The sequence below is a fragment of the Oreochromis aureus genome, linkage group 5, assembly GCF_013358895.1.
Source record: "Oreochromis aureus strain Israel breed Guangdong linkage group 5, ZZ_aureus, whole genome shotgun sequence".
Lineage (NCBI taxonomy): Eukaryota > Metazoa > Chordata > Actinopteri > Cichliformes > Cichlidae > Oreochromis > Oreochromis aureus.
In genome coordinates, this window is record NC_052946.1 from 23,450,182 (window position 1) to 23,458,811 (window position 8,630).

The following is an 8,630-nucleotide window of genomic DNA, read 5'->3' on the forward strand; positions in this document are numbered from 1 at the left end:
TTTAAAGAAGAAGCAAGGAAGGTCTGCAACTTTTGACTTCTGTGGTAATTTTGTGAGCCTTTCAGATTACAAAGAGTTTGCCATATTCATTTGAAACTGTCCACAGAGACAAGCAAAGTGCCTTCTGGAGAAAAGCCTTATGGTCAGATGAGACAAAATTGAGCTATTTGTCCTCAATAACAAGTTGTATGTTTAGAGAAGCAAAGATGAGGCTTTCAAACCTAAGAACACTGAGCCTGTTGTCAAGCATGGTGGTGGCAGCATCATGCTAAGGGGTTGTTTTGCTTCTTGTGGTACTGGTATATTGCACAAAGTAGATGGAATAATGAAAAAGGAGAGCTATCTCCAAATTCTTCAACTTCACCTCAGATCAATAGCTAGATTGCTGAAACCTGGACACAGTTGGGTGTCTCAACGCATATATCAAAACTGGTTCAGGAATGGATAACATAGAAACAAACCAATTTAAATGAACTCTACCAATTCTGCCAAGAAGAATGGCTAAATATACAGCCAGATTTAGAAGAACCGTGTTTATGGCTACCAAAAGCATCTGATCGAGGTGCAACTTGATAAGGAACATTTAACTAAATATTAGTGGACTGTATCTATATATTTGAACCTGTATGTATATTTTTGACTTTGTGTCTTTTCGGGCCCAAGTTTTGTCTTTTAACCTGTTAAGCCCCAGTCATTAAAGATTTATGCTGTACAAGTCCAGCCTGAAAAAAGAATAGTTTTAAGACACACGTAAAAGCCCCCAAATTACCATGAGAGTCATGCCTATGATGAGTATATGTAAACCTTCTAACCACAGTTATATATCTTAACATTAATCACTAATCATATTTATCATAAAAACATAGGCAAACAAATAAAATCCCTGACAATGTTCCTGTTTGTTGTTAAGGGAATTATCTTGGACAATTCTTTTCACGTTTTCAGGCTAATTGTTTTTTTGGGTTTTTTTTGCTTTAATGAGTTCAGTTAATGCTTAATTGTACACAGAGCAAAGTGAGAAAAAATGCTCTTTTAATTTCAGCCTGACTGTATCGTCCCCTCACTTTTCATACTGGAGATGAGAAGTGCCTCCAGTCAGTGCAGCTGTGAGCACCACAGCCAAAGCACATGGCTGACACATCACTGTGTATACTGCTGGATCGTGGTTTGGTCTGGCAGACTCACACACACTTGGCTCATGCTGTGGAAACGAAACACAAATCCCAAGGCAACAGGCTGTCATTTATCACTGCAATGTAAACAAAACCATATTATAGCACTTCTTGTTATTAACTGTACCAAACTCCCGAGGGTCATCCAGCTGCTTGCATCATTAATCACTTCCTGTATTGGTAAAAAGACTTCTGGGAAATAAAGGGTTTTTTGTTTCAATTGAGTCACTCACAGGTATTTTCTATTTCAGCGTGCAACATAATCTGAAGCAGCAATAACGAGTCATTATTGCCTCACTCCTCAACATTGTTATGTTGAGTGGTTCAAGTGCAGCCACAGCCTGCTGTTACTAATGGGTGGAGCAAGCCAGTCCGCCTCCTTGATGATGACAGGGTGTGTTTAGTCTCCAGGATTTGAGGATCAATTTAGACAGAGACCGGGGGAGTTGCTGGCAAGCTCGTCCTATGACTGAATCAAAGTCCTGTTAATAATAATTATTATGGTAAATATACATATTGGGCAGTATTAAGATGTGGGAACATTCTTTTCGACTGCTTTCACACATAATCTCATTCGCAAAAACCCACGCAAACAGCCTGATTTGTGTCTGATGTTTTAGGGAGAAGCTGTGAAAACGACAGCTGTGGTATGATGGAGGATGTCACGCTAGTTTGACTTGCTCTCCAGCCACTGAATCAAGGCCAATTCTGCTCACAGTCACCTCCACTGGAATTCAACAGGACTGGCTGACACAGATTGAAAGTATCTCCCAGTACGCCCTGTTTTATGTATCACAACCAACACTCATTGTACATCACCAATCTTTTTCCTACATTTTCATTTTTTGCTCTGACTGTATTTGGGAATCCTCAAGGGTCCTACGAGGGAATACATGACCAGTATCCTGTAATGTAACACCTGTATTGTCTTTTGAACAGACGTTTCTGGCATTAAGCCGACGAGTATCCCAGGTTTCCTGTGTTTCTGTAAAGAGGAGACTGTTTAAGCTTCACTTGGTGTACCAATCTATTAATCTTAAGTAACAACTGATAGCTTGGGGAGTTTTGTCTTTCCATGATTTCCTGCTTCAGGTTCACTCTTGGGAAATATTGAAGCACAGTGCACAGGGGGACCTGAGGCTCCCCAGTTTTCTGATAAAGATTTCAGATGTCGTCCACCAAGGAGATCAGAAGGTTTACCATGAAAGCGCAGGCACATGTAATGAATGAGGCATAAATCTATAGCCACAGGGTTAAGAAAGCATTGCTCTCTAGGTATACCAAGAGGACAGAAAAACACATGTGCAATGAAGGATGCAGTCCAAACATGGGCTACAGTCACTGAGCTCAATAAAGCCTATTTTTTCATTTGTGTGTGTGTGTGTGTGTGTGTGTGTGTGTGTGTGTGTGTGTGTGTGTGTGTGTGTGTGTGTGTGTGTGTGTGTGTGTGTGTCAGTGATTGTGTATGAATGTCTGCATAACAGAACTGGATGACAGGGACTGAGTCATTCAGGGCAGAGTATGCGCTTTGTGAGAGTGTCTTTTGTTCCATTCACATGTGGATTTAGGATGCCTGATGAAATCAGCCAGACTACCTGAGCTGCTCTGGGCAGCAGCCGCATTAATTCCTCACAACAGTAAAGCTCTGGATCACTGCTCACACAAGCCTCTTAATGATCGGGTTCAGGAGAATAAATTTGAGCTCCATGTCCCATTTTCCATACATTACAAGCAGGTTGGCTGTGCAGACGCATATGTTAGGGACCAAATGTAGTGCTTCAGGGAAAAAAACCTTGTACGGTCTTGTGCTAAACTCAACAGTAAGGGCACAATAACAGCCTTGAGGCTATGTGGTGAAAACTAAACCAAATGAATAACTAAACTGCTGTCTTATTTTAAGCACAAATTCAATTGTTCCCCTTCTTAAGGGTTCATGCAAAGTCACACTTTGGGATTAAACTGGAAAAGAGGGGATTATGGTCAGGTCTAGCTTCACCAACACCTTTTAACACCTTCCTCGTCATACATAGTATAGAAATGTTTCCTTTTTATAATTTTAGAATATAACCTATGTTTAAAATACATGTTTATCAACCAAGAGACTGCAGCATGTGTCCCCTCTGGAAATATGAGTTTTTTACTCTCTTCAAGGCTTTTCAGTCACCAAAACTCGATTCCATTAAAGGAAGCCTATTATTCTTATTTCCAGTTTTTGTTTTTAATGAATGCTACCAGAGTAGGTTTGCATGATTCACAATAAATACCCTTTAAGGGAACGAGCAGAGTTTGATTAAAATATAAAACATATGTATTAAATTGCAGTCTGACATGTTTCTGCCTCTGATGACAAAAAGGTACAATAATGGTTAAAATCCTGGATTTGGATCCACAGGTCAATAAGGGCCTTTCTGTGTTCAGTTTGCATATTCTCCCTATGCATGCATGGGTACCCCAGCTTTCTTCTGCAGTCCAAGACATGCAAGTTAGGTTAGCTTGTGCTTCTAAACTGACTACAAGTATGAATAGCTGTCTGTCTCACTGCTTTATCCCTGCAATAGAGTGGCGACTTGTCTACGATGTAGCATCCCTCTTGCCCTATGATACCAGGGACAGGCCACAGTTCCCTTGCAACCTTGAATTGTAGAAACAAAAAGAAAATGAATGTCTCAACTTTATTTATATTGGATCTTTCATACACTCATATTAATTAGGTATGTCTGTGTACTCATAGACAGAACTCAAAGTTTACAAGCTACAATGAAGCTGAAACCCCAAATGCTATATCATGCTTTAGATTTCATATCTAATGTGTACTTACTCCTAAAGCAATAAAAACAATGGAAAATTGGTTATTCTCTGCTATGATCCTGAGACTAATGCAAAACAGAAGTCAAAAACAGAGCTTCAGTGGAGTCTCTATACCATGTTGCATATTTAGCTCTGAATGGAAAGAACATTCAAAGTCTATTTAAATAAGGGCTGTAATTATCTCGGAGCCAGCCGATTATTCTCAGCTCTGCAGAAAAATAATAGGTTATCCCTACTGCACAACTTATTTTTAAATCATGTAACAAGTGAAGCTTGAGTTTTTTGAGGTTGCCACAGCAGTGTAATAAAAGCCAGACTGACTCTGAATCTCAAACCTAGATCATCCTTTGTCCCGGAGTTTTCTTGCATACAGTAACGGATTCAGTAAAACGGACAGCTTCTCTTTGAAGAGGGGATGAAATGTACAGTTAACAGTTGCTGTGATTTAACATTCAACAAACATGTCAGTTTATGTCTTCGTTCCACCTTCCGGCTAACCCTGAAGACGCTGTCCTCCCCACACCGCTGTGGTCCCTGACAGGAAGTAAATCAGCCGAGGAGCCGCCTCAGACCAAACACTGCAAGGGCCTCTGGAGCCTGAAGGCGTGTGGGAGGTGTGCGCCGAGCTCATGGGGCACACTGTGCTTGTTACTTCCTTGTAAAGAGAGTAAAAAAACAGACTTTGCTGTACTCACAGATGTGGACATGAATTCACATTGACTCATGCAAAAAAAATTGAGTATAGAAAGATGTCTGCACGTATCCGAGTTTACACTTGGGCAACAGACAAACAGACAGAGAAACAGACATTCTTATTTGGTGCTTAACCAAAACATTTTCATATTTTTTTCTATACTCCAAACAAAACCTTGAGAGCAACAGTCTGTATTTGAAGTCCTTTACACACAAATCGTCCACTAAAAATGTGTTTACTGAGACGCTCCTGACGTAATTACTCCATCATTTGGTGTCGTCTCTGAATCGTCTTCACTGAAGAAGGGTCACAGCACAGGAAGAGAGATTCTTTGGCCAGGTCAAAGTGCTTAAGACACATGTAACCATCTGCTTGTATCAAAGTCTCATTCAAGCCCTGGTGTGTTTCTTTAGAAGTCATTTTTGAAGCTTGTTTTCCCTTATTAATACCATGTTTAATTATACTTATGCACATAATGAACACAATTTAACAGAGAAATACAGAGAAAACATCCAAAGCTCGTACAAAGTTTCCATTATGTGGTTCCTGCAGATCAGAGTTATCTCTCTCTTTGACTAATTGCAGCCTGATAATAAGCCTTCCCCTGCTTTAATACCCTGGAATAACTCAGAACACACTTGAGCACAGAGCTTTAGATTAAAATGTGGAGACATGTGACATGAGTCCCTGTGTCCTTCATTTGTAGGTGACAGTATCTGACCATCTAATTGCCAGTCATGTTTCCTTGACAAGAATAAGCTCGGCTATTCTAGCCAGCAGTGTCAGCCGGGGACCATTTCCTCCTCAGCTCATTATTTATTTGTGTGTATTTCGGTAACCCTCATCTGCTGACAGGATGAGGAGGAAGAGGAGCTTATTGTTGACATTAGTCTCGCCACAAACTTATGATTGTGTTTTTCCAAAGACTGAGCTTCTATGGCTACTGTGGTGTCATAAACACGCAGGAGAATAACACGCAGAGAGAAAGAGACTAGGCAGATGGAGAAGCAGCTTGCCTTTAAATGATTACTCAGATTTGCGTTCGAATTGAAAGTCAGCATCCCAAAAATGTTTGTCTTTGCCAACAAGTGATCACCTACTTTATATTATTATAGTTTCTATGAAAAAGCAGACACTTTAAGGCAGATGAAGACTGTAGAAATTACAGACTCTTGTTTGTATAAAGCAACTTGCTGCTGTACAATGAGAGCGTGCTTTAAGCTTATCCTTCATGACTGCTGTCTGTTTTTGATGTGAGCTCGCAAAGAGTTCCCACCAGGACCCGCTAATTAAGTTCATGCTCATTAAAGTGCTGAAAGTAGCTCCTTTGAAGACTGTCTGGAACGCTGGAAAGACCAAACAAATCCCAATTAAATCTTTCAGTCCTTGTCTTTTCAGATTAAGAGTCAAACAAGCACTGGTTTAAATGAGTGTCTGTAGTGTGTATGGTGAGAAAGTAGGATAGAATTCAGGATGTAAAGGTGTTTTCATATGAGAGTCCGGTGAAGTGCTGCTATCAGCAGCCTGCCAGTTATTTACTATTTGTACTAGAGAGGGGAAACACATTCTGCAAAACCTTTCTCAGCTCTGACTAGTGGATGCATACCAAACTCAGGCCAGATAAGATTGTGAGTCATTGAACAGGGGCCAAAACACCCAGCTCTTCCTCCCCTGTTCCAACAGCTCCTTTCAGGGATATCTCTACTTGGCCTCTATCAGGACAGGAAGCACCCGGCCGAAAGAGACAAGAACGGCTCTGCTTCCTCCGGCTCTTTTCCTGTGTTGGGAAACACAACTAAGAGGAAGTTTTGAAAATTTATGAATGTTGACTTTGTGTTTATGACTTTTCACATGCAGGTATATTCACATGCACTTGGGCTTGCATCAGTGAACGCAGAAAGCAAGAGTTGGACAAATGCAGTCATCATGGGATGAAGAGCAGAGCTCAGAGCGCAGGCTGATGTTGGCACTCGGCGTGAGAAGAAGCAGACATGACACTAGATGTGTTTTCCTAGTCCCCAGTCGACTGTTACTCACATCAACAGCAGACACAGAAAGGGAATGGGTTTTTTAATAGGAATGACTTAAGTCTGGTGGACCTGCTGAACTTTTCCAAGCACCTTACTAGCACAAGAGTGAGAGCACTACTCTTTGCAGTCTGCTGGCCTTTTTCTGTTTGTGCAGGCTTGCGTCCACATGATGTAATACACAATCCTCATGTGACAGGGCAGCAAGTTGGCAAACAGAGCTTGTGTCATGTTTTTCCCAAACTGATGTAGTATTAGTGATATTTGCACCTTCAGTCAAACCGTGGTCAGGAAGTGAAATGGCATTTGTGGGGATAAACTTCATCAAATTTGCTGGATGATTCACATGGAAAGAGGGAGTTACAGAGGAAGAGTGTGTGAGGGGGTATGAGAGAAATTTGGTCAGGGAGTAGTCACAGGAGAGAAGCCACCCACACTTACCACAAAGGCTTGACTCACGAGCTTTGCTGGGCACACGGCTGTGGGACAAGGACGTTATAGTGGATCTCCTCTGCAGGATGTCCTCCCTGTCCCTGAGCCAGAGCGGGAGAGCAGACGGGAGCGCCCCAGACCGTTTACCTTGGAGCCACAGTAACTGCTGGCTGATTAGAGAACAGCTAACTGTCTTTAATTATAACACCTCACCCTGCACAGACCATACTATTATTCCAGTGAACATGTGCTCTGCAATACTTCTGTTTCTGATCATTTCACATCTAAAATGTACTTTACATTTGAAAAAGTGATGAATAACATGTTACTCCAAGGACCTATGCCTTTTGGTACTCTTCATAGAAGAGTATCCAAACTCTTCTAAGAAGTAATGATTTTTTTGTAGATGCAGTACAGTGCTATTTAGCATCATCTTGATAAAATAATAAAAGCCTTCCCTGAAAAACTTGTCATATTATGTTGCTCTAAAAAATCGGCATTGCTGGTGCCATTTCAGAGATGCAGCTTTTTTGCTGGATAAATCTCTGAGTCTGCTGGCACAGAGAAGACATCAGTGTTTCTGAGCCATGTTCACATATGGCTTCTTCTTGGCATGAGACAGCTTTGACACAGTGAGCTGTTTTCACCTACAGTCATTTCTGGGAGCATTTCTGAGCCGATGCAGTCATTTACATGATAGAATCATGTCTGTTTTTAATGCAGTGCCATCTGAGTGCCCGAAGGGCATCCAGCATTGATTTTCACCATTATTCCTTGCACGCAGCCGTTCTTTGGTTGTCTTGTAGTCTTATATAACTACTATATAGTTTGTTTGCACTGTGTGTGCTTGTTAATACTCTTTTCCTGCAATCTCTCATTTTCATGTTGCATAACAGGGTCAGAGTGAGAAGTTATTCTAGACAGGGATATCACTTTCTTTCAAACACCAAGAACTCAGAGAGAAGTTTTGAGCAAACTGTGGTGCAATCAGCCTTCTGAGTATTTATTGTTCTTGCAAGCAGAAAACTGACTGGTTGTAATCATGCTGCATGTAACACCTGATGTTTCATTTGTTTGTTTTTTTCCCTCGCTCCTTCCTTCTCTTTCCTATTTTCATGTCACAGTGTCCCTGGCCCTTCAGTGTACACTCTGTCTCCCTCCAGTTTGTATTTCCAAGCTGATAAAACCCTCCCTTCTCTGGGAGATAAGAGACAGTGATAATGACAGGTAGAATACTTACTCTGCACTCTTTATGTACATAACAGTGGCACGTATAAACCTGTTATTACCAGCTCTCCTGAGCCTTAAGGGTGCTTCCTGATTCGATATGCTCTTTTTTTTTTTTTTTAGATTTTTCTTTTTTCTTTGTTTGCAAAGGAATTGTAAGTGTAAAAAGGAAGTGTAAAAACCTTCCTGGAGTGCAGGCTGTTTGACATGGTTTCTCAGTAGCATGAAGATCAACGAGTGTTTGCCACCACTATATTGAAATAAGAGCAG